The 25,356-nt window shown below is 39.0% G+C and overlaps 1 protein-coding gene and 1 pseudogene across 4 annotated transcripts in view; both read left to right on the top strand.

Annotated features, from left to right (window-relative positions):
* The window catches only part of DCLK1 (doublecortin like kinase 1), a 553,061-nt gene that overhangs the window by 213,129 nt on the left and 314,576 nt on the right, over window positions 1-25,356 (top strand). The window lies entirely within an intron of this gene.
* Window positions 18,049-19,990, top strand: LOC118651016 (annotated as a pseudogene).

Genomic DNA, 25,356 nt, shown 5'->3' with positions numbered 1-25,356 from the left:
TCTTAACTTCTTGGAAGTCAAAGACAAACAAATACAGTGAATATGACACAGTTAATTATTTTATTACATTTTTTTTCACATGGCAAAAGTCATTGGATATACATGCTATTTAGGACAAATTTGTTTCATTAATTCTTTGAATGTAGTCTTGTTTATTGTTTTGTTTCAATGGTGTGTTTTTGTTTCTTTTGTCTTTCTCTAAGAGTTTCTTTCCCCATGAATAGTATGGATTTGGAAAGCACTCTAAAGGAAATATTATTTTAGAGAATAGGGTATATTTGATACCTTTCCAATATAGAATATATTCCAGGTCCCTTTACGTAGCTCATCTGCCTTTGTTTGCTGCTCTTCTTTAAGACTATTTAGATCCTTCCAATATGGAATGTTCATGTCTACTTACAACCCCATGGCATTCTGAGGAGGATTCATTACAAGAATATTGCTGGGATTTTGCTGTGAACATAGAGGACAAAGATTTTGCAAGTTCATGATCTGATGTTTCTCCCTTTAAGTGTTTGTTAGTACAGCCTGGGAGCTCACAAATAATACTCAAGAACACTCAAACTGAACTTGCTGTCTGAATTAATAAAATTTCCCTAACCTTTATTGATAAGAAGGCACACATGGCATTCACATGAATTTGATATTTATGATTTTAGGTGTTTGAGCCTGTTCCCAAGGGTCCATGATATATAGTAATTTGAAATTTCTTCAAGATGCAACTGGAGTGGTGAGCAGTCAGTCCATGATTTTTCCAGTCTCATACCCAACACACAGTTGACAAATGGGACTTTCTGGATATCAGGCATCATTCTGTCCTCAGGCATTCTTACTTTCCCTAAGTGGGAAAAACTTGATTTCCTTGTGCTAACTCTTCATCAAGTGTGATAAAAATCACTATGAGATCTGGAAAGAGTTATCTTATGAATCTAAGCATAGGAAACAGCAATTCAGACATTTCCATATTTACAAATATTTAAATTAAAAAGGTACTGAAACATTTTCTTTTAAATATACACAATCTTAACAGATTCTCATAATATTATCATTATTCTATTTTACAGGTTGAGAAATGTAAGCTAAGAGACTTTAAATTACTTGACTGGGGTCAGTTAGCTTTGTGCACCAGACCCAGGTTTCCTGGCTACAAATCCCTACTCTTTTATCTTCCACAATTGTTCCTGACCCAGGTCACATCAGATAGAAGGTTCTTTGCTCAAGAGGTTGCAAGTCAATTTCTCTGACAATGAAACAAAGCAATTTTTTCTCCTCTAAAGCATCTACCTTTAGGCTTTCCTTTGTCCTCTTCTGGGGGAACCTGACCTCCTGTGTCTCTTTCAACTGGAAAGCTGTAAATTGGTTTTTGCACAACAGGCAAAAAGTTTCACCAGAGGGCCATGAATTGTAAAATATATACAAATGTAAACATATATACAAATTAGGTAATGTCTTGGTACTCTGTGTCATGTTTCTTGTTTTATTTGATAGATTTTCACATGTAGATCTGGCTTTGTGATCGTTTTGTATCCCAGTTTAAACTAGAAATTACCATAGAATTTGTCTAAACTGTGTTCCTCTACCTTGCCATTCATGCCTGCCCCCTACCCCTCACCTTTACTGGACTCCTTGGAAAATGTGCCTGCCTTTGAGCTTTCTTCTGTTTTCTTTACCAGTGTTTTTTCTAAAAGTTTCTGTGCAATCCAAACTTCATTTTCCTCCTCCAGCAACACAAGTGTGCTGCTGTGCTATAGATTCTGTCTGCACTTTGCTGGAACTTAGCCTGGAGCAGTTACAGCTTTTGCCATTGAATAGCGTATTTTCTTGCATCCTTTTATATGGTTTTCAAAAGGTATCTACAAAGTGTTAGCAGATATCCTTATAAAAAGCACTTTGCCATCTTTTTAGAGTTTTATTATTTTGTCTTTGATCTTTAAAAAGAAGTTAATAATAGTTTGGCACATGCTTTTGTGATGCAAGATTATGTATTGAATTTTCCTTGTATGTGATCATCATTATCTCACAGTTTCCTGGCCTCTGAAATAAAAGGGATAATGTGTAATAACTGTTTTTTGTAACTTCTTTTCTTTTTGCACATACATTTATATTTGTTATTCTTTACATTCAGAATAGACCTTTTTTATCAGAGTATTCAGTTATCCCTCCACATACTTAGTCCTACCTAAAAAAAAATTACAAATATATATATATATATATATATATATATATATATATATATATATATATATATTGATTTCAGAGAGGAAGGGAGAGGGAAAGAGAGATAGAAACATCAATGATGAGAGAGAATAATTGATTGGCTGCCTCCTACACGTCCACTACTGGGGATCAAGCCTGCAACCCAGGCATGTGCCCTTGATGGAATCAAACCTGGAACCTTTTAGTTCGCAGGCTGATGCTCTATCCACTGAGCCAAACCAGCTAGGGCCAGGCCAATATTTTTAAATTATAATCATCTATTAAAATCAGATGACATTCAAACTTCTTGCTTAAGGTTTTATGACACATTTGAAAGTTACCTTATTTAGAATATCTAAGTAAACGTAACTTTTGAAATTTATATTCTGTTTATCTACTGCATCACATATATTGGTATTTCACTTAAGCTCCATTGAGTTTTTTTGGTCTCTTTTTGATACTTCTATGCTGGTTTTCAATATTCCAGTGCCACAGTTTTCTATGTTGGTAAAGACATTAATACTTAACAGAGTTGTTGTGACTTTTAAATTAGGAAAAGTAAACCAGCACCTGGTATATAGTGTTAAGCCCAGATTTCAAGACCTCCCAAAGATCCACCAGGGAGCACCAAATCCGATGCAAAAGCAGAGAGTCTTTTATACAAGCTCGCTTGGTCCCCCCCTTGCCTCCATTACTGGATGCAAGAGAGAGCCCCGAATTCCAAGAGAACAAAGAATTTATAGGGCTTGGGGTCGGGGGCAGGGTGCAGCTAGGGTCTGCTTACACAAAGACAGGGGGGGTGGCCAGCATACTTTCGGCCTTGGGCTAGTTTCCCCCGCTTTCCCATTGGCCGAGATAAGGGCAGGCTGAGTAACTGATACACCCTGCGGCTTTTTCTTAGAAGAGGGGTTAAGGATACAGCCATCAGTCCTGCTCTGTCCTTTCATTCCCCCCTTGTCTTGGAGCTTCCGGCTCAATCATGAGATGGACTGCATTTTTATTCCACCGTTGCTAGAGGCCCGTACTGGGCACACAGAATTATCAATTGAACTATTCTTATAAGCTTAACAAATGGTCCGGTGGAAGGGAAAGAAACCATTTTAGCTTAAACAACTTCTATTGAAATAGGATTTTTCTTCTTAAAATTCCTCCATGGCTATTAAAAAGCCAAATCAAGATTAATTTATTTACTGTCCTGATGTTTGCATAAACACAACAAGAATGGTAACTGACTACCTTTGCTGGAATTTCATGGTTGAACCTTAATGTGCCCCGTAGGGCCAGGAAGCCAAGCCATCCAGCTGCCATCAAGCCTGCCTGCAGTATTGGCTGAGTTAGGTGAATCCCTCACCTGTAGCAACTCCACCTGAGCCCACGCTCCAGGCTTTAAGGCCCATCTCAGTAGCCCTCCTACTCGTTGCGGCCCAGAGTGTGTGGGGGTTCTGCAGGGATGCAGAGGCATCTTTACTGCTTTCCTTTTACTCTTACCAACCGCCAGTGATGGTAGGGCATCAACCTGACGCTCCAGCGCCAGCTGTCTTCAGGGCTCCCAAGCAGGATACCAGGCTTTCTTTGTGGCATTTTTACTGGCTTCAAGTCTTTAGAGCTCAGATAGGGCTCTTCAAAACATGATATTCCAGTCAAAGTTTTCCGTTAATAAAACCACTATTAGGAACCAGTCTTACTGAATCCATGCAAAGAAACGTACTTATTTAGCATTGCCAGATTTCGGAGGAATTGCATAAGGAGAAAAACATACTGATTTACTCTAAGATTTTCTGACTTTCCTTGCTAATTCCTTTTCATGGATTTAAAACAAAACAGCAACTGTTGGTATAAAACCTTCTTTCTATGCATAATGCATAACCATGCCTTAGACCTTCTATTCTAAACAGACTTTTTCCAGCTTTACTACCCCTGACATGGGCATGGTGACTCAGGCCTGCAAGACAGTATTACAGGCTGCCAACTGTTAGCTGTCTCTCAACAGAGATCAAAACCTGATGGGCACCCTTCCCTGCCCAGTTGGGCACCTGCCCTGTTGGCAGCTAGACACCCTTTACTTTTGGGGGTTACCCCACACAGTCCCCTTCCAGGACAGCCAACATACATTCAAACCTGCAAAAGAATCAAAGGTTAATATAACATATCAATACAATGAAACATAATATTGGCATCATGGCCGCTTCAGGCAGCCAAATCTTCTGCTACTATTTAGGGAGGTGACTAAAGTCCACTCTTGGACCTTTCTATATAAGGTAAAATTGTCCTTGTTTTTCTGAAGCCATGTCTATGGAGATGCAAGCATCATCTGAGTCTATTATACAATTTTCTGCAGGTATAGTCTTTTTCAAGTTGGGGTGAGTCCTGGGGTCGTGAACTTCTTTACCCACATCGAGTCCCCAGGCTGGAAAGGATGTACAGAGTCCGAGGTGGCACTGGCAGGGCATCTTGAACAAGCTTATGGGTGGCTTGTAATTTCTGTAAGAGATCACGTCCAAGTAAGGGGTACAGGCATTCTGGCATGACTAGAAATGAATGAGTTACTGTGTTCTTTCTGAGGTTCACAGTTCTTTTTGATGTCCGAGGAAAAAGGCAGTTTGTCCGGTGGCTCTTAGAACTGGTGTCTTCTTAGATGTTACTGGTCCCATTGGCTCTGTCAAGACTGAATGGGCTGCTCCAGAATACACCAGGAAACTAACCGGGGGTTTTATTTATTTTAGAAATATTTATATCTAAGTAGATATATAAATATTAAATAAATATCCACATTTATACTTTTTCATTGAACAAGTACTTTTACAGTCTTGGGAATTTTGGCAGATAACAGGAACACTGCCCAAGTCCCCTGATGGGGGCCTGACAAGAACAGATGTGGGGGTCTTTGGCTGGGGGGTATAAAGTCTCCATTCTTCCTCTCTCGGCACTGCTAAGGACAGGATCATTGGAGAGGTCTTTTCACCTAGGCAAGGCTGTGCTGAGCCATCTGGGGCAAAAGTGGTTTCTGCTTTCATTTTGGCTAAAAGGTCTCTGCCCATTAGAGGGACCAGGTCAACTGGTAAATATAGGAATTCATGACCCACCTGATGGCCGCCTAACTGACATCGGCGGGGGTGGCAGAACAGCCTGCAGCTGTAGTACCGTACCGGTAGCTCCAATAATGGTGACTTTCTGTCCTGAGAGGGGAGTTACCTTCTGAGTAGCTACTGAGTGCTCTGCTGCTGTATCAATCATAAAGTTCCCAGTCTGGCCCCCGATCTTCATTTTGACCATCGGCTCATGGGGGCTCAGTTGGAAAAAGCCCAGTCTGTCCTAGTCAGAGTCAGCTGTTGCCAGTCCGAAGAGGTCTGCCTCAGGCGGCTCTGGCCAATAGTGGCTGGGTGGTTTGGATGGCCTTGCCAGCTTCTTCTGGCCTGCTTCTGCCCTGCCTGCCTTTTCACTCCTGCTATTAAACTTTACTCTGTCCCTTCTTACACATGCAGAACTGGACCCAAGGCAGCGAGGTTTGAGCAATTTAAACATTTTTTAATATACATTTTAAAAATAAGGCTTATTTTCTAAGTTTATTTGTCCCTGGGTGTGGACAACAAATGACACTAATCAAATTGACATAAATGATTTAACCTTTGTTTAGGGAGGCAAATGCAAAGCATTTACTCCCAAGTGTCATTGGTTTAGGGAAGATAGGATTTCTGCTCAGTTTCTCCTATTTTACTTGTCCCAGCTTACTGGTCTATCATGCATTCAATTTTCTTAAAATGTATTCTGGCACAGGAGAAAGTTGTTTTGCTGTATACAGGTAGCTTAACCCCTATATAACTGGGCTTGGACCTCTGCCCAGCAAACTGCAGTCTATAAGTTCAATATGCAGCCTCTGATTTTTCTAACTCAACAAGGTTTCGGCCAGTCTCTGAGTCAGACTCCTCTCTTGGAGAATTTCAAAGTCCTGATGGCTCCCAGGTCCAGGGAGAGTGCCCTTTTGTTAACCCATAGGGCCTTGCTTTTTTTTGCCTTTCTACCAGTTCCCTTTGTGGCAGAGCAGCAATCAGGCCTCTTCCAAGGGAGTGCACTGGAAGGGGATATTAGCCCCTTCTCTTCCAGTAGCAACAGGTACTAAACCCTTTCAGTACATTTGCAAACAGGGAGCTTTTGCTAGCTCTATCCGCAGCTTTTTCTACTTTGCTTGCTGCTGCTTCTTCTCTTAGGGTCGTAGCAGCTCAGCTCAGGCATCCAGACCCCCTTCTTTGACCTGGCTCTCAGAGGCTGAGTCTGCCTGGCAAACAGTTCTAAATCACCAGGGTGGCTGCAGACTTCGGCTTTGTTCCTCCCCCACCCCCCTTGTCTCAGCCCAGGCTGATTGCTTTTCTTCACAGAGTCGGCCTTGAAAGGTAACGAGTGTATAGGGAGGTTTCTTGCAGATAAAAAGCCTGGAGACTATCTGAAATCCAGTTACAGATGCTTTCAGAATCAGGATGAGAGAGGAAGGGAAAGACCAGGTTATGTTTTCTATAAGGATTCTAATAAATCATTGAAAACAGCAAGTTAAATAAAACACAATCACAGGCAGTAAATTTCTCCGCCCTGCAGAGCTGTAAAACCATAAATAACAAGTTCTTTGAAATTTACTACCTTGTTAATTTGCTAAGAAAATAGTTAACTTGAAAAGACTTTTCTCTTGCTTTTTATAAGGAATCTCAGAACTAAGCAATCTTGGAATCTAGCCAGCCTTTGTTAAACTTCTTTGGGTTGCAATCTTATACCTTTAAATTAATTCTACATTTTTAAAATTTTAACCTGATACAGCAAAATTATACCTCAGAGTAAAGCAATTAAAAGTTCTTTACTGTCTTTTTCTTAAAGCAGGGTTTGTTTGTTTTTTTATGTGTACAGCCAGACAGCATAAAGTAGCTTTTGCTTTACACAGACCAGTTCCAGTCCCCCTTCTCTGTAGTAAATTGGCTAGTCCCACACAAACAAACTTTGTCCTGACCTCATGATGATCGGTGACGAGAGACAGACAAGGGAGGGGGTGACCTGTTTTCATAGATTTTCATTCAGACGGCCGCCCGACCACCACACAAAGGAGGGGGGAAGGCAGTCCCGCTCCCTCCACACTCGCACACTTTCACCAGACATTCATTCAGGGTTTAAACAATCCATTTAATTCCTAATAACTTCCCAACCCCTGAGGGAGCTTTAAAGCCTCCCCCAATCTCCTTGAAATGATCAATCACAATACCCAAAGGAGCAGTCTGAGTCCATTCCATAATGTCCATCTAGTAAGTCCACAAAAAAATATACAAACACAGAAAACTAAAAGGGCCCAAAAATACAGCCTTCCAACTCCATGGAAGCAACTAGACGATGGCTTTATGCCAAACCGGTGGGAGCGACCCACCTCGTCTCAGATTGAGGGGTTTCTGCACTCCTCCAGATGGAGTATCGAGGCGTCCCCCGACTCCTCCCGCCTGTGGTCCCCAACCAGTGCAGCCACTTTAGGCCATTTACGGGCATTACAGATTTCAGAAGTGAGCTCACACAGGACAGAACACACAGAACAGAATAGACAACACACAGACACTTACCGCGGTCAGTCAGACTCTCCGAATTGGGGTCCCTCGTGAGTCTTGGGGGTCCCGCACGAGCCCCCAAATGTTAAGCCCAGATTTCAAGACCCCCCAAAGATCCACCAGGGAGCACCAAATCTGATGCAAAAGCAGAGAGTCTTTTATACAAGCTTGCTTGGTCCCCCCCTTGCCTCCATTACTGGATGCAAGAGAGAGCCCCGAATTCCAAGAGAACAAAGAATTTATAGGGCTTGGGGTCAGGGGCAGGGTGCAGCTAGGGTCTGGTTACACAAAGACAGGGGGGGTGGCCAGCATACTTTCGGCCTTGGGCTAGTTTCCCCTGCTTTCCCATTGGCCGAGATAAGGGCAGGCTGAGTAACTGATACACCCTGCGGCTTTTTCTTGGAAGAGGGGTTAAGGATACAGCCATCAGTCCTGCTCTGTCCTTTCAATAGTAGACTATAAATGATAGCTATTATTACTATTTTAAAATTTACAAGTGATTTTGTTCTTTCTGACAGTACTCTATGTTCTCTTTAAGAAAACATGAAATTTATTTGTTTTCTTGGCATATCTCTTTTTCATCTCCTATTTGTCCTCCTCCCCACACTTTATCCCTTCATTTATTCAAGAAATATTTATTGAGCCGCTTCTATGAGCCAGGTCCTGTTTGAGGCTCTGGAGATTCAGCCATGAACAATAAAAGCTCCTGCTTTCATAGAGCTGATTTTCAAGAACAGTGTGTGCAACTTTTTTGTCTGTAATTTTAAAAAAGTATATTTGTTCAATGCACTATATTGTTAGGTAGTCTGTGGAAACCCAAAGATAATGGAATAATTTTGTGGCCATATGTTGAATTATTATAACCAGTTCAGAAAATAGTTTTGCTTTTTAAAAGATCAGGTAACTCTGACTCACTTGCAGTATTCATGGAAGGACTCATATTAAGACAGAACATCAAAGAAATATTTGTTTTGTTATTGTTTATTACATGATTTTTCACAGTTAAACCTTGTTTTTTCTTTTGCTTTTTTTAAGAACCATTAATATCATTTAAAACTTTATTAAGTAATAATTGGGAACTAATACTGCTTTTAGAACAAACAAAACTTTATAATAAAATTAACAAAGGCATTAAATTTGATTACATATTTTAATAAGAGATCTTTGATTTTTAATTGCAAAAGCAACATGTACTCATTATTAGAAAAAATAGAAATGTTAGAAAATGCAGATAATTAAATTTTGAAAATAATGTCTACTTACATAAATTCTCTATTATATATTTCAAACTTTTCAGTGAATCCATTTATCTTTTTTAAAAAAATGGAATCATAGTTTGCATATTGTTTTTTAAGTTTTCACTTCTCAATGTGTTGTACAGTTTTTCATGCTAACGACCAATATTCTTCAATAATTTTGATAGGCTTTATATTTTTTGTAGGATTCTAATTCAGTTTAGTTTGTTAATACCTTATTGTTACCTATTTACAGTTTTTATATTCTTATAAGCAATCTTGCCATGATTTTTAGTCTTATAAGAAGCATTTTGTATATCCTCAGATATTTCTTTCTGATAAATTATTAGTAGTTAAATTGAATAAACTTTTATGGTTTTTGTTAAAATTACTTTCCACAGAGATTTTTAAAATCTACATTTTCCAACAATGTATGAGACTATGTTTTTCCAAATTCTTAATAATTTGGAAATATGGAAAATATATATTTACACACAGAGAATTAGAAATGCAGTCCTCATCATACTCTCTCTAGTCCTGTGATCTTTCTTCATAGCAGTCTGTGACAGAATGACAGTTTTCAAGGTCATTTTCTCCTCCCTGGTCTCCAAGGTCAAGCATCTGGAACAGAGTTTGGAAAATGTAGCTCATACTTGCTAAAGTCACAAGAGATTGATTGGAATCAGTTTGGAAGCAGAATGTTCTTTTAATAGTTTATACAGCTGTTTTTTTCAAATATCAGATGAGATTGGACTGTTGAGAAAAGCTGGGCAGATGGCTGTGAAGAGGACACAGGGCTAGCCTGGAAGTGCTCCCTGAACCAGAGAGAGGGTGAAGGAGCAGAGGCCAGAGCAGGGGTCTGTCATGGTGAAGCTTCCTATACCCCTCAGTATGCAGCTAAAGCTTTCCTTAGAGTTTGATTTGTTCCTTTTTGGTTTCTTATGAATTGTGGATGTTTGAGAATTTAAAATTCATTTGTTTAATTTTCCATAGAATTTAAAACAATAGATAATGCAAGCATGTACTTAGTTGCCATTAACATGGTAGATGATAGGATGATGTAGTGTTGAGAGAAGCAGCAATGCTAGAAGAACACATATGGGTGCACACACCCACATTTGCAAATGAGCCAAAATATGGCATTTTCTACTTGGCCTCAATATTTATTTTGTGATTCTTGATCTTTTAGCAAGTATAATTTTCCTGTGTGCCCTAATATAAAACTACACTTGAATTTTTCTTATTTGTTTATGTTAGGGTCTCCAAAGGAGGAATGCACGAGGCTGAAAGGGGTAAAGAATTATAAATTTGTTACATCTGCTAGCAGAAGGGCTGAGACCAAAATGGCATTGGCAGGGCAGAGTAGGGGGAGCAGGATATTCATGTATCTTGTAAAGGTCGGTAAACTGGTCCACTGGAAACTGGCTGAGGCGGTTTACTGGAGACTGAAGGCCATCAATCATTAAACCTATAATGACAATGACAGGAAAATTGCTGGGAGAGGCAAGAGCCCCAAGCAGGGCATAATGGAGAGCAAGAATGTGCCTAACAGTTTATTGCTTAAAATGCTTCACTAGAAAAACAAATTTTAATGTAGCATTAGCATCTCAGTAAGTTTTCAGATCTCAAAAAAAGATTGCAATCTCTTCAAAAGAATATGTTGATACTTAACTTGGATGAATAAGCTCAGTTCTATGGATCATTTTAATGTATTTCAAACTCGTTTTATTCTCTAGCACATATTATACTAGCAAATATTTGACTTACATTGGATGATACAAAATTAAAATGAAAAACAATTTAAAAAATTTAAAAGTTGTCAGTGTCTTTGTCTGTATTATACTTGTTTTGGAAAAAAATTGTTACCTCACTTGCTAAAGAAAGGACAGATCTTGAAAAGACCAAAAAGCCTATGCTTACATATTTTGGTTCTTGCCTAAACTAAGTCTTGAGTTGGCCAGTGCCAAGAATAAAAATTGGATATTTTTCTTCATACATTATACCTGGCCTCGTGAGTAGAGCTATTGTCTTTAAAGAGTGTTTTTTCCCCTCCAATCTCATCATACTTCTAAAAGGAGATAAGGTGGATAATCAAAGCTAAACAGTTCTTTGTACAACAATAAAAAGGCAAGAGTGCATCCAAGCTTCATCTAGCTAATATGAAAAGAAACCAAATAAGCTTCCAATTAGCCTGACCTGTGCAATAATATGCTTTCTTTCCTAGTTAATGAAGAGGGATTCAGTAAGATCTAGATCATGAGTTCTGACCTTTCATCTTCCATGAGAAAAAAGTTTAGCCTAAATAAACAAAAGTGAAAGCTTTGTTTAGCAAGTCTCCAGAGTGATAAGTCTTATATTTTTTATCTTTTCTCAAACAAGTCCTGTGTCTCATAATTTGGCATTTGTAGAGTACACACACAGCATATGCCATGCCACACATCTTTTCCAGTTAAAGCCCAGAGTCAATAAGATGTCTTCTAGCAAACAAGGAATGTGTCATTAGTGTTCCATGCTGAAGAAGGCACACAGTCTTAGAATGTCAGACATGGAGAACACCTGAGAGGCCACCTGGTCCTAGCACTTTATTTTACAGATGAGGAGACTGAGGCCCAGGGAAGTGAAATGACTTGCACAAGATCCCATAAACCAAGAAGGTCCTGGAATCTGATCTTATTCATAAAACAGCCAGTTATTTTCACTAAAGTCTATTGCTTTGATGATGCTAAATTATTGTCTGTTCACAAAGGTAATGCTATTCTTTACTATTAGATATTTCAACAATTTTTTACTGGGACACAGATATCAATTATATATTCCTTTACTTTTATAGCAATGTATAGGGCACATATTTAATGTATTGAAAATATGGATTATGTGAATAAACTTCATATTTGTGCATTCAATTAACTAACATGTATTGAATGTCAATTGTGTGTTGGCAATATCAAATCAAATAATAGAGGAAAAACATATCCAGGGATTTCTTTTTTCTTTTATTTTTTTACAAAAAATATGGTTAACATCATATGGTTGTTCTAGGTGACTTCCTTTTATTTATGATGTGTAAATTCCTCAATATATTTCAAATAACCTTTCAAATACTTTGAAGTTAGGTAACTTCCAATACTTTTATTAATGGTATATGATGGTATATAAATGGAATATAATGCTAATTTATGTAATGATATTTAAAAATGAGTTCTTTTTAAGATATAAAAATATGGCACCCTGCTCTTAATGCAGCTTTGAAAATGAGAGTTCTCACTGATCAAACAGCCATCAGGTTATAGAGCTTGTCTCATGAAGTGCCTGGTAGCTGCCAATGTATGGCTTAGTCAGACCCAGTCAGCCTGGAGGCCTGGCTTCCTCCAGCCTTACCTTAGGACTGCCATCAACTGGGACATGTTGGAGCCTTTTTTAGGAGTTTGGGATCCAAAGAAAGATTACTCGTTTCTGCCTTCAAGATGATACTCTAGGGTTCTCAGCAAAAATAAAAATGACAGAGAGTAAGTGCCCAATGACGGCTATTGGAAGAGAAAGTCATCACTAGAAGGTGGTGGAGGGGTCATTAATATGGTGTATTGGAGCATGTGGTGTTTAAGATTCATCTTGAGGATTAAATGGAAGAGAATAGGGAGGGCCAGACCCTTAGAATGGAGGGATAGTGGTGAAGGATAGGAGTCAAGTGGGAAAGACATTGCTTGAGGCTAAAAATCACCTAGTTTCCTTCCCACTTTTGCCACATCAAATACAGATGACCTTGACGGGTTTGAACTGCACAAGTCCACTTATATGAAAATTTTTTTCAATAAACACTACAGCAATTTTCTCTCTCTTACAGTTTTCTTAACTTTTTCTTTTCTCTAGATTACTTTATTATAATAATAAAATATATAGTACATATAACATACAAAATATTTGTTGAATGTTTCTATTATCAGTAAAACTTCCAGTCAGTAGTAGGCTGTTAGTAGTTAAGTTTTTGGGTAATTAAAAGTTATATGTGGATTTTCAGCTGAATAGGATGTCCGTGTCCCTAACCCCCACATTGTTCAAGGGTAAAATGTAATTAGCTACTCTTCTCAGCATCACTGTCCCAGACACAAAGCTTTGCTCCTGAGCATTTAAGAAATTTGGGGGTAGATTGGGAGATTTCAGCAATTATTATTTTTGTGTCTCACTGGTTCTGTAAACAACAGTCCAAGCTTAAGTCTGAATGGAGTCCCCAGATTCCCAAGCATCATCATTCCAGACCACCTACCAAGAGGTCTTCTTTTACCTATTTCCTCACAGAAGAGTTTGCTACAAGGGCATAATAAGACATTTAGGTATCAATAACAAGGAGAACAGATTAACTTGTTTTAATATACTGGTTTCAAATTTCAGCCTTATAATGACTCTCTGTTTATGACCAAAAAAAAAAACAACAAACAAACAAAAAACACACACACACACACACAAAAACAAATCTGGAAAGAAGGAAAGTCAGAGGCCTGAGGATAAAGGTTTGTTTTCCTGACAGCAGAAAGGAGGCCTTGCTCGGTCAGGTGGAAGAGTCAGGTTTGTGCTGGACCTGAGATTAAAGGGGAGTGTTTTTCTATTTCAAAAGTATTTGAAAGGAGAGAGACAAAAAGTTGAGGTCACCAATACCACCACTGATTTTCATCTCAAGATAGAGTGTTGGCAACTTTTGGGAAACATGAGATTTGGGTTCAGCCCACCATAGCTTTGGGCCATAACAAGCCTCCCAGTTAGGCTGAGTAAATGTAATATCCTTGTACACGTTTAATTTTGATACCAGAAATTTATTAGGGGAATTTAAAAGCATGCCTGAAAAATCAAAATCTTTATCACCATTAAGATCAGTACTCATCTTGTACGCATATATTTTGGATTTCCTACCTAGAAACCAGTATATGTTCAATACATTTTAGTAGCAAAACCTTTAATAACTCCAACTGTGTTTACTGCAGCTGTTTCTGCCCTGCACATTTTCACTCCATCTAGAAGTATTTTTAAAAAGGTAAGGATACTTTTTATTTTAAAGCAAAACCATAACACCATATCTTACGTAAAAGTTTAATAGTAATCTTTCAATCATGCACTGTACCTTTAATAAAAACTTTAATGATTTTTTTAAAACATTTATGAGAGATTTTCTTCTAAAGGAAGCTTAATATGTTATTCACACAACAATCAATCATTGAGTACAGGCTCTGTTGGACCCTGTTCTGTATATCTGGGTGTGGGGAGAAAACCTTCACTGAATAGTCACAGAGTCATGATGGAGGACACTAAATTTATTACACCTAATTTGATTTTTTTTAAAGCCCCACAAGATACTTAACATAAGAAAAATATACTTATGTTCATGTTTGTTTAGCAGCAATTTACTAAATGTCTACCATGTGCATGGCACCAAGCCAGTTTCTGTGGAGGAAAAATGATAACCTAAGGATAAAGGAAAGAGGGAAAATTTTTTTGGTCACTCAGGAAAGGAAGAGAGAGAAGGAGGTGAAATACCCCTTTCTTGATCCTCAAATGTTCAGTAAAATCTCTAATTATCACAAAATGCTTGGTGAGAAACTAGTAGAGTAGCAAACACAATTCCCTGCAAGCTTCAAGAATGCCAAGTAGAAGCCTAGGGGAAGATATGGAGCAAGGAGCACTTTAAATTGTCACCTGTCACCTAGTTGGGAATTGGGTTCAGGCAAATTAAACTAGATCATTGACATAAGGCTCTTAACTGATGAAGGTGAAGGAGAAAATGGTACCAAAGAAAGCCAGATTTTCAAAGGTTGAGAAGGAGGACGTGAGTGAGTGGAATACAAGGGCTTGGTGATAAAACCAAAGTGAGCTTGAGGGGCAAGACAGGTTGAGGAAGAGTTCTTCTGGGGATAAGAGAAATGTAAGTAAGTTCACTGTCTGAGGAAGAATAAGAAAAGAGAAAGGACTCCTGATGAGTAAAAAGATACATATAGGGCACACATTAAAGAAGGTGAGGGACATGTCACCTTCCAAAATCATAAGGAAAGAGAATAAGATAAATAGAAATTCAAGGAAACTTTAGAAGGAGAAAAGGCAAGTTTGTGAAGATTAAGCTGAATTTTTACAATGGTATGGTAGGTACATAACAGCTGCTGAAAGCGATTCATTGTCAACCAGAAGTGAAGAACATGGGATTCTTCTCAGGTGAGGATTTTTTAAAAAGTGAAACATTTTAAATTTTATGAAATTGTAGCAGTCTTAGGAAAAAACTGACTAAAAATGTCCTTAAGATCATGTAGAAAAAATATAATAAAACTAGAGGCCCGGTTAGTTACAGGTAAGGTCCCTAGGTGAGGTCTCTAGGCCTGACCGGCGACCAGGGCTGATTGGGGCCTTACTTCATTTTGCACCATCCCCTGGTGGTCAGCACATGCAATTTGTTTCATGGATCGAATGCAATTTGTTTCATGGATCAAATTTTGGCTTTTTCAGTAAAAACTTTTTCCAACCCCAAATTCTAGGAATTTATCTAGAGCTAAAGATTATGAAAAAGGGCTAAGTAGATGAGGGATTCTCTGATTGCTACATAAACTATGATTAAAGTAGACGTTCATGGGGTCCAGACAGAAGCCATGATGAAGTCATAATAAGGATGAAGGCCCAGTGGGCAGACTTAAGAAGATGGTGGGTGGAATTATGGAAACTTGTGGTCAGAGAGGATCTCAGAATTTGGTATCTAAGAAGTATGGTGATTCTGAGTGGATGAAATGAGTGAAAGAAGAGGACATGTGGAGGTGGAAGACCCATCCATGTGGATGTGAGGTGGCCTGCAGTCCTGTTAGGTGATGAGTGGAGAGGAGGGCCAGCTACTTACTAAAGGGCCCCTTTTTTAAGATGTTAAAATCAGTCTGCTCAAAAGCATTCCACTTTAATAATTATTTATCAAAGTGTTTGGTATTTTATGATGGTAGGAGTATATCCTATATAATAAAAGGCTAATATGCAAATTGTCCCCTTGGGAGTTCAACTGACTGGGAGTTCGACTGCTTGCTATGACATGTGCTGACCACCAGGGGATGGTGCAAAATGAAGTAAGGCCCCAATCAGCCCTGGTCGCCGGTCAGGCCTAGAGACCTCACCTAGGGACCTTACCTGTAACTAACCGGGCCTCTAGTTATATTATATTTTTTCTACATGATCTTAAGGACATTTTTAGTCAGTTTTTTCCTAAGCCTGCTACAATTTCATAAAATTTAAAATGTTTCACTTTTTAAAAAATCCTCACCTGAGAATATTTTTCCATTGATTTTTTAAAAATATTTGTTTTATTGATTTCAGAGAGAGAAACATCAGTGATGAGAGAGAATCATTGACCCACTGCCTCCTGCATGCTCCTTACTGGAGATCAAGCCTGCAATCTGGGCATGTGCCCTGATTGGGAATCTAACCGTAACCTCCTGGCCCATGGGTCGACATTCAACCACTGAACAACACCAGCCAGGCATTTCCATTGTTTTTTAGAGAGAGTGGAAGGGAAGGAGGAGGAAGAAAGAGAGAGAGACACATCGACTGGTTGCCTCTGGCACAATCCCTGAATCCCGGGTGAGCAAACCCGAAACCCAGGTACATGTCCTTGACTGGGAATTGAATTTCTAACCCTTTGGTCCACTGGCCAATGCTCTAACCACTGAAAACACTGGGCAGGGCTTACTTATTTTTTCAACCTTAGGGCACTTCACAAAAATGCTCAAAAAGAGGATCAGTAACTGAAGTCACTGAGGAAGGTGAAGGTGAGAGGTCAGTGTGTCAAAATAATTTAAGTAATGCTACCAAAGCAATGGTCTAAGTCAGTGACTAGAACAAGAGAAATTGTTAACCATACTTAGCAGGAAAATAGGCTGGTTGTATTTTGGATAAATTTTTATTAATAAAGCTTGAAGGCAAAAAGGTTAAACTTCAGAATGCACCAAGCGAACCAGAATACCTCAGATCTGTGCATTTGATTTTTAGGTATTTCTGCATAATGAAACACAGCAATTGACAGAAGTGTACTTTGTTTTTATTTTGTTTTGTTTGTTCTGCCTTTTAAAATTCCCATTAAAAGACTATTTCATTGCAAGTCTTGTGACTTATAGCCTTATTTGAAACTTTCTGGATGAAAAAGGATGTTTTCAATTATAAACCAATCATTTCCAATCTAGTTAAAGAACCTAAAGACCAATACCACCTCATGACCATTGGCATTAAAAGCTATTGATAGATGTAATCATATGATTGGCTATTGAACTGTTTTCTTTGTCAGAATGAAATCAGTCTTTGAAATTAGAGCATGTTTGCTCTATTCACTCTGGAAAAAGCCAAGAACGTAAAAATGCCCTTTGCCACCAAAACAAGTTTTCAACCTTCTGCTCTATCATGATTTTCTCCCTCTTAAAATGAGAGATGAGAGAACGGATTAGAGATATCATATCTGCTAGATTTGGATTGCATTGGGGCCTGTCTTCATCTATAATTTTTCTCATATTTCTTTATTATTAAAAGGAACTTGATTGAAACAATGTGTTTCATTATCAGTGGAGAGGATCAGGAGATGATCTAAAATAGGCTATCTTTAGCTTTACATTTGTATGTGGATGAGTCTCATCTTGGAATTAATTTCAAATCACAGATGTGGCCCCAGGAGAGAGAAGCCACTCTGAAAACTGACTAGCTTTTATCATCCTACCTTTTACTAAAAGCTTCAGTATCCTTTCCTGGCTCAGAGAAGACTATTTCCCTTCATGCTTAAGGGGCTTTAAAGGACTTAACTGCATACAACATATAATAGCACAGGAATCAGAGTAGGTTTTCTTTTTTAAAGGTCTGAGTAAATAGCTATATAACTTTGTGGCCAAGAAAGTGAATGCTAACTATAAGAATTAAATGTGCAATCATAAAATTATGTTATTCATATAGATCAGAGATTTTCAATAGGGTACTGCAAGAATTTTAAAAACAGATTGAACGCGGGGACACCAGTTCTGGCCAGTCTGTGCCAGCCGAGCGTGCCCACCAGCAACCATGTCTAAGGTACCTGCAGTTGGCATTGATCTTGGCATCACCTACTCTTGTGTGGGTGTATTCCAGCATGGAAAAGTGGAAATAATTGCCAATGATCAGGGAAACCGAACCACCCCGAGTTATGTTGCCTTTACTGATACTGAACGATTGATCAGTGATGCTGCAAAAAATCAAGTAGCAATGAATCCTACCAACACGGTCTTTGATGCCAAGCACTTGATTGGACATAGATTTGATGATGCTGTTGTCCAGTCTGACATGAAGCATTGGCCTTTCATGGTGGTGAATGATGCTGGCAGGCCCAAGGTCCAAGTAGAATACAAGGGAGAGACAAAAAGCTTTTATCCAGAAGAGGTGTCATCCATGGTTTTGACAAAGATGAAGGAAATCACAGAAGCCTACCTTGGGAAGACTGTTACCAATGCTGTTGTCACAGTACCTGCTTACTGCAATGACTCTCAGCATCAGGCCACCAAAGATGCTGGAACTATTGCTGGTCTCAATGTACTTAGAATCATCAATGAGCCAATTGCTGCTGCTATTGCTTACACTTTAGACAAAAAGGTTGGAGCTGAAAGAAATGTGCTGATCTTTGACTTGGGAGGTGGCACTTCCGATGTGTCAATCCTTACAATTGAAGATGGAATCTTTGAGGTCAAATCTATAGCTGGGACACCCACTTAGGTGGAGAAGACTTCAACAACCGAATGGTCAACCATTTCATTGCATAGTTCAAACACAAACATAAGAAGGATATCAGTAGAACAAGAGGGCTGTCTGTCACCTTCATACTGGTTGTGAATGTACTAAGCATACTCTCTCTTCCAGCACCCAGGCCAGTATTGAGATTTATTCACTCTATGAAGGAATCAACTTCTATACCTCTATCACCCATGCCTGATTTGAAGAATTGAATGCTGACCTTTTCTGTGGCACCCTGGACCCTGTAGAGAAAGCCCTTTGGGATGCCAAGCTTGACAAGTCCCAGATCCATGATATTGTCCTAGTGGGTGGCTCTACTCGTATCTCCAAGATTCAGAAAATCCTACAGGACTTCTTCAATGGAAAAGAGTTGAATAAGAGCATCAACCCTGAAGAGGCTGTCACTTATGGTGCAGCTGTCCAGGCAGCCGTTCTCTCTGGAGACAGATCTGAAAATGTCCAAGATCTGCTGCTGCTGGATGGATGTCACACCTGTTTCCCTTGGTATTGAGATGGCTGGCGGTGTCATGACTGTCCTGATCAAGCACACCACCACCATCCCCACCAAGCAGATGCAGACCTTCACCACCTACTCTGACAACCAGCCTGGGGTGCTCATCCAGGTTTATGAAGGTGAGTGTGCCATGACCAAGGATAACAACCTGCTTGACAAGTTTGAACTCACAGGCATACCCCCTGCACCTTGTGGTGTTCCTCAGATTGAAGTTACTTTTGATATTGATGCCAATGGCATCCTCAATGTCTCTGCTGTGGATAAGAGGACTGGGAAAGAGAACAAGATTACCATCACTAATGACAAGAGTCATCAGAGCAAAGAAGACGTTAAGCACATGGTCCAAGAAGCTGAGAAGCACAAAGCCAAAGATGAGAAACAGTAGGACAAGGTGTCTTCCAAGAATTCACTTGAATCCTATGCATTCAACATGAAAGCAACTATTGAAGAGGAAGAATTTCAAGGCAAGATCAATGATGAGGACAAACAGAAGATTCTTGACAAGTGCAATTAAATCATCAACAGGCTTGGTAAGAACCACACCTCAGAAAAGGAAGAATTTGAACATCAGCAGAAAGAGTTGGAAAAAGTCTGCAACCCCATCATTACCAACTGTACCAGAGTGCAGGAGGCATGCCAGGAGGAATGTCTGGGGACTTTCCTGGTGGCAAGCTCCTCCATATGATGGTGCCTCCTCTGGGCCCATCATTGAAGAAGTTGATTAAGCCAGCTTTGAACATAGATCTAGCATTGTACCACACAAAATATTGAAGGACCCAAATTTGTAGCAAATTCCATGGCAGTTTTAAAAGTTGAGCTGCTATATAGTCAATAACTGGGCATTCTTGATACTTGAATGTGGACTGTGCATAGGGAAAGGAAATATAATGCACTTTATAACTGTATTGTAAAGTGGAAAATGCAGTATCTTAAATAAACCTATTTAAAATTGGCACAAAAGAGAATTTTAAAAACATGCAATACCTTATATGCATAACCCATGGCACAGACAATAAGGTAGTGAAGGCCCGGGGCAGGGGACAGGGGTGGGCTGGAGAGGATCAATGGGGGAAAAAGTGGACATATGTAATACTTTCAATAATAAAGATTTAAAAAGTACAATCAAGAGGAATGAACACACACACATACACACACACACACACACACACACACACACACACCACAACACACAAACCAAACCAAACCAAACAAAAACATGCAATACCTGACTACTTAGTCAGAGGCATTGACCTCTTTTCCCTTAGATTGTCAAATTTAAAAAAGTGACAACAATAGCCAACACAACAATAGCCACGCAGTGTGAATAAATCAAAATTATACCTATTTTTGTCAGAATTATTTTATGCGTGTCATGAGATGGAAAAGATTGAAAATCGCTGATGTAGATGAAAGCAAGATGTGTACAGAGGATGTAGAGTGGATAACTGTTCAGATAATTGCTGTATTAGTCAGGGTTTTCTAGAGATGGGTAAACATAGAAGGAGATTTATTTTAAAGACTAGTCTCAGTTGATTATGAAGGCTGTTAAGTTTAAAATCTTCAGGATGGGTCAGCAGACTGGAGACCCAGGGAAGAGCCAGTGCAGCACTTAAAGTCTGAAGGCTGTCTGCTGGCAGAATTCTCTCTTGCTCAGGAGGAGGTCCGTCTTTTGTTCTGTTGATGTCTCTAGCTGATTGGATGAGGCCCACTGGCATTATGGAGGGCAATCGGTTTTACTCAAAGTTACCAATTTAAATGTTAATCTCATCCAAAAACACACTCACAGAAACTTACAGAACAGTGTTTGTCTATATATGTGCACCAGGACCCAGCCACATTGACACATAAAATTATCAATTACAAGTGGGAATGAGTGGCATTGCAAATGTGCTATTTGCAATACTGGCACAACAGAGTGAATTCCAAGGAAGAGAAGTCTTTATCTGTTTCTCATACTTTGAGAACTGATGACTTTACTTAAAATTAAAGTAGCTCAAACATACTGTTTCTCTTAAGAAAAGTCTAATTTAGAAGATATTTTAGGCAACCTATTTTAATTTGATTGCTCAGGTTTGAAACATTTCTGCTAAGTTTGTATTTACAATATCAGCAAAACAAAGACTTATGGAAATATAGTCTCCTATACCTGTATTAATTCATATTCTTCCATGTTGTCTATCACAGCTTGCCACTTAAAAATAAGCAATCTTCTATTATTTGATTACCTTGGATTTAGTAAGAAAAGCCTTTGTATTCTGTCTGTTTGAGGAAGAGGGAAAATTTTTATTCTGAATGTTAATTTCCTATTAATCATTGATGAACTTGAAGAGTCTTCCAGATTGTTTCTTAACATTTGAATTGGCCTAAGTAAAGATACAGGAATATATATATATATATATATAGTCTTTTTCATTCTGATTTTACTAGTAGAGTTACAAAATTGGTTTCCTTCTCTTTGTTCCCTGAATTCTTTTAATCCCTTTTATTGTATCTTGGTGTGTGTCTCATTAAAAAGATTGTTCCGTATTAACCAAGACATTGAAAATGTATAACATTAGATTTAGCAATAATATAAATAATATAACATTTCATTTAAACATTAAACACATTCTCCATTGAATTTTTTTAGACACAGGTACTTATATTTTATCTTTCCAATATTATATTGGACAAATGGAAATATTGGTGATTTGATGTAAAAAGCAAAACCCTAATAATAGTTTTGTTTATTTTCTTGATCTTATTCTACTGAAGCAGAAGTTTAAAAAGAAAAGGAAGAAACCCTATAACTAACAAGTTACCTCTGAAAACACTTGGGAATAAATTGCTCAGAGCATATGCTATTTGATGAAAATTCACAAATTACTCTTCATAGCTTTCTGAATTTGTGGCATCTCTCTCTCTCTCTCTCTCTCTCTCTCTCTCTCTCTCTCTCTCTCTCTCTCTCTCTCCTTTCTCTGTCATGTGTTTTCAAATTAAATGAACTACAGTAACAACCTGTATGCTTTTGAATGGATCTGAATGATGAGCCATTTCTTACTGCCCTGGTCTGTGCTGATTTATGTCAGTTGCCCTTAAATGCATTGTAGTATTTGGGCAGTTGATAAATAACAATGTCATCACAGGGCCATCACAACTGCTGAATGATGCAATTGCTTGAAAAATTTAAAGCCCATAAAAGCTTTAGGTCAGGTTCAGAAGTTCATGTACAGTGCCAGATATTTGAGGACTGAATCAGGACCTTAAGTCTGCCAAAATAATGCCACATTTGTCAAACCTGGTCTTGGGCAAAAGCTGCTGGAAGCCTCTCATTTATCTAAGCCAACCATTGACAATGAAGCTTAAAGGAACATAAAATGTATTTTCTAAAGGAACAGGCAATTTTGCCAGTTGGCTGCCTTCATTTATTTTTAGTGTAATTACTAGGGGCAAGCAGTCTTGCAAAATTGGTACCTTACAGTCTGTCTTCTTGTGAGCTGATACAAGGATGTTCTATTAGTTAAGAATATGTGGCTTGAGGTCAATTGAGCTTTATTCTTTCAAGATTTGTCTTGTGGGACAGAATATGATTGATGATTCTGTGGTGTGGGAAACTTACAGAAAGAAAGCAGCTTCAGAAGAACCACTTCCCTGCTTTCACGCTTGCATTTTACCTGATTAAGTCACTTGACGCTTCCCACAAACAACTGTCAAAGCACAGGAGCAGCTTGAGCAAAGGCATCAGAGAAGCAGGTGCAAATGGTGGTTAGGTGAACACTAACAAGCAAATTTTTGGCCTCATGTGTCATGTAAGACAGCAATTGGAAACAAGACCTGAAAAACAGCATGAGGGCCAGACTGAGAAAGATCTTGAATGCCCGAATTTGCACTTAATCCATTAAACAATAAGAAAATGTTGAGGGTTTTAAAGCAGCAAATCCATGTGTATAATTGATTAAAGATTAGAGATCACAGACAGGGTATGTTATATTAGTGCAGAAATTGTCATTTAGGATTTTATTTGACATTTTTGTGGCCCTGCAGCAGAAGATGCACAGGGGGACCCTCAGGCAGAGCAGAGAGCAGGGGCCAAAGAGCCAAATGTGATTGATGTTCAAGGGCACTGAAGAGTGACCCCTCTGTTCCAGATGTGTTTCAAAGTCCCAGAACATATGAGGCTTTCTGCAGGAGGCTGGCAGCATTCTCAGCTTTGGCAAGTGTAAAAAGTGCCTTCTGTCTTGGTTAGAAGAGGTCCATTTATTTTCTACCTGTTGCCAAATTCTTCCTGCTGTCTTTCAGTAGGTTGCTGAAGTTTAAGCCCCTTTGCTACCCAGAAATGTTCTCTGGCCTTAATGTATTGACACAGCTGCTGAGCTCTGGAAAATCTTGGGCTGCCTTTAGAAGCCATGCAGCCCTAACACTCTCAGGACAGGATACAGGAAGGACTGTGTCAAATATGAATCCCGGTGATTGTGACGCCCCAGTGCTTCAAAATATAAGTAATGAATAAATACCGTACTTTTAAGTGCAGTATTACTTACACTCAAATATTAGGTTCTTAATATTTTGTGGCTCTGGCCAGATAACACACCTCAGTTGGTTGGAGTATTGCCCTGATGCACCAAGGTTTCGGGTTCGATCCCCAGTCAGGGCACATACAAAAATCAACCAATGAATTCATAAATATGTGAAAAAACAATCGGTGTTTTTCTTCCTTCCTTTCTCTCTCTCTCTCTCTCTCTCTCTCTCTCTCTCTCTCTCTCTCAAATCAATCAAAAAATTGTAATTTGGTACTTAGTATTAATACATATTTTACTCTGATAGTGACTTTTATGTCCCTGGGGGACAATTAATGAATGGTTTTAAGAGAAAGAGATTGGTGGGAACTAGGACCTGGGACCATGAATGTATTTTCCTGTGCTTATGGTCTCTTTACACATGTACTGCCTTTGGAAAAAATTTTCATATTTTTACTAGAGGCCCAGTGCACGAAATTTGTGCACTGGTAGGGTCCCTAGTGGCTGCCAGCTGCCAGCTGGGTACTCCCACCCTTCCCCTGGCCACCTTCCTGCCACAGCCACTGGCCAGGGCCTCCCTCCGTTCCCCCAGCTGGCCCCGCCCCCACCCCCTGGTCGACTCCTAGAAGAACTCCAGTCAAGGGGACAATTTGCATACTACACTTTTATTATATAGGTCTAGACATATGTAGCAGAAGTAATTAAGCCTGACCACCCCTGAGGTGTGCCTTCTTTAAGGAAAAAAATATATGGTATTTATTCATATGGCATTCCCTTTTCCTAGTTCAATGATCATATCTGGCACCTATCAACTCAGTTTATCACATACAAGTTATTTTTAAAGATTAAAGATTATTTTCTTCAAAGGTGAAAAATGTTTACAAGTCTCTTTAAGGTTATCTTTTGAAACTCCAAAGTGTGTATCTTTTATAAAAATTAAAGTCACCTAAACTTTTGTGTGCACAGGTATTATAGGGAGTGGGGTGAGGGAGTGGGGGCTCTGCTCAAATGAGAACAGCTCTCAGACATGCTGATGGGGGTCTTCTGGAGTGTCCTGGGCTGAAACCATTTCCTTACTCCTAATGTATAGAATGAATGAGCTGTGGGTTAAAGCTAATGGTTCAAGGTAAAATCAGAAGCCCACTGCAACATGAATAATGTTTCTTTATCATCTCCATGGAAACTACTATTTATCAAGAGACACCAGTACTTCAGAAGACAGGGAGGAGTAAGTAGTTTCTGTAACTTTGGGGTCAGCTGTGAAAAACAGACTTTTGAACCACAGGTTGAGACAGAATGAGTAATGAGAAAGCCATCTGTGTGCTGTGAAAAAGCCCTGTTAGGCCATTCTTTAGGATTTTCATAAATGACAAAATAAATATCAAGCTGTAAGATGTGATTCAAACAAGGAGTTAATACTTTTCCCCAAAACAACTATGCCTTGCATCTGGGTGGGCCACTTAGTGAATGAGTGCTCAGATATCTTCCAGGTGGATTTCCTGGGATGTCAGGGGGAGAGTTGGCACCAGTTTTAGGAATGCTGAGAGCAGCTGCCTGTACAGCCTTGGGACAAAATGATCCCCAACCTCATGCAT

This window comes from Myotis myotis, unplaced genomic scaffold (assembly GCF_014108235.1).
Source record: "Myotis myotis isolate mMyoMyo1 unplaced genomic scaffold, mMyoMyo1.p scaffold_m19_p_3, whole genome shotgun sequence".
NCBI classification, from domain to species: domain Eukaryota; kingdom Metazoa; phylum Chordata; class Mammalia; order Chiroptera; family Vespertilionidae; genus Myotis; species Myotis myotis.
This window is presented reverse-complemented; position numbering and strand designations above follow the sequence as displayed.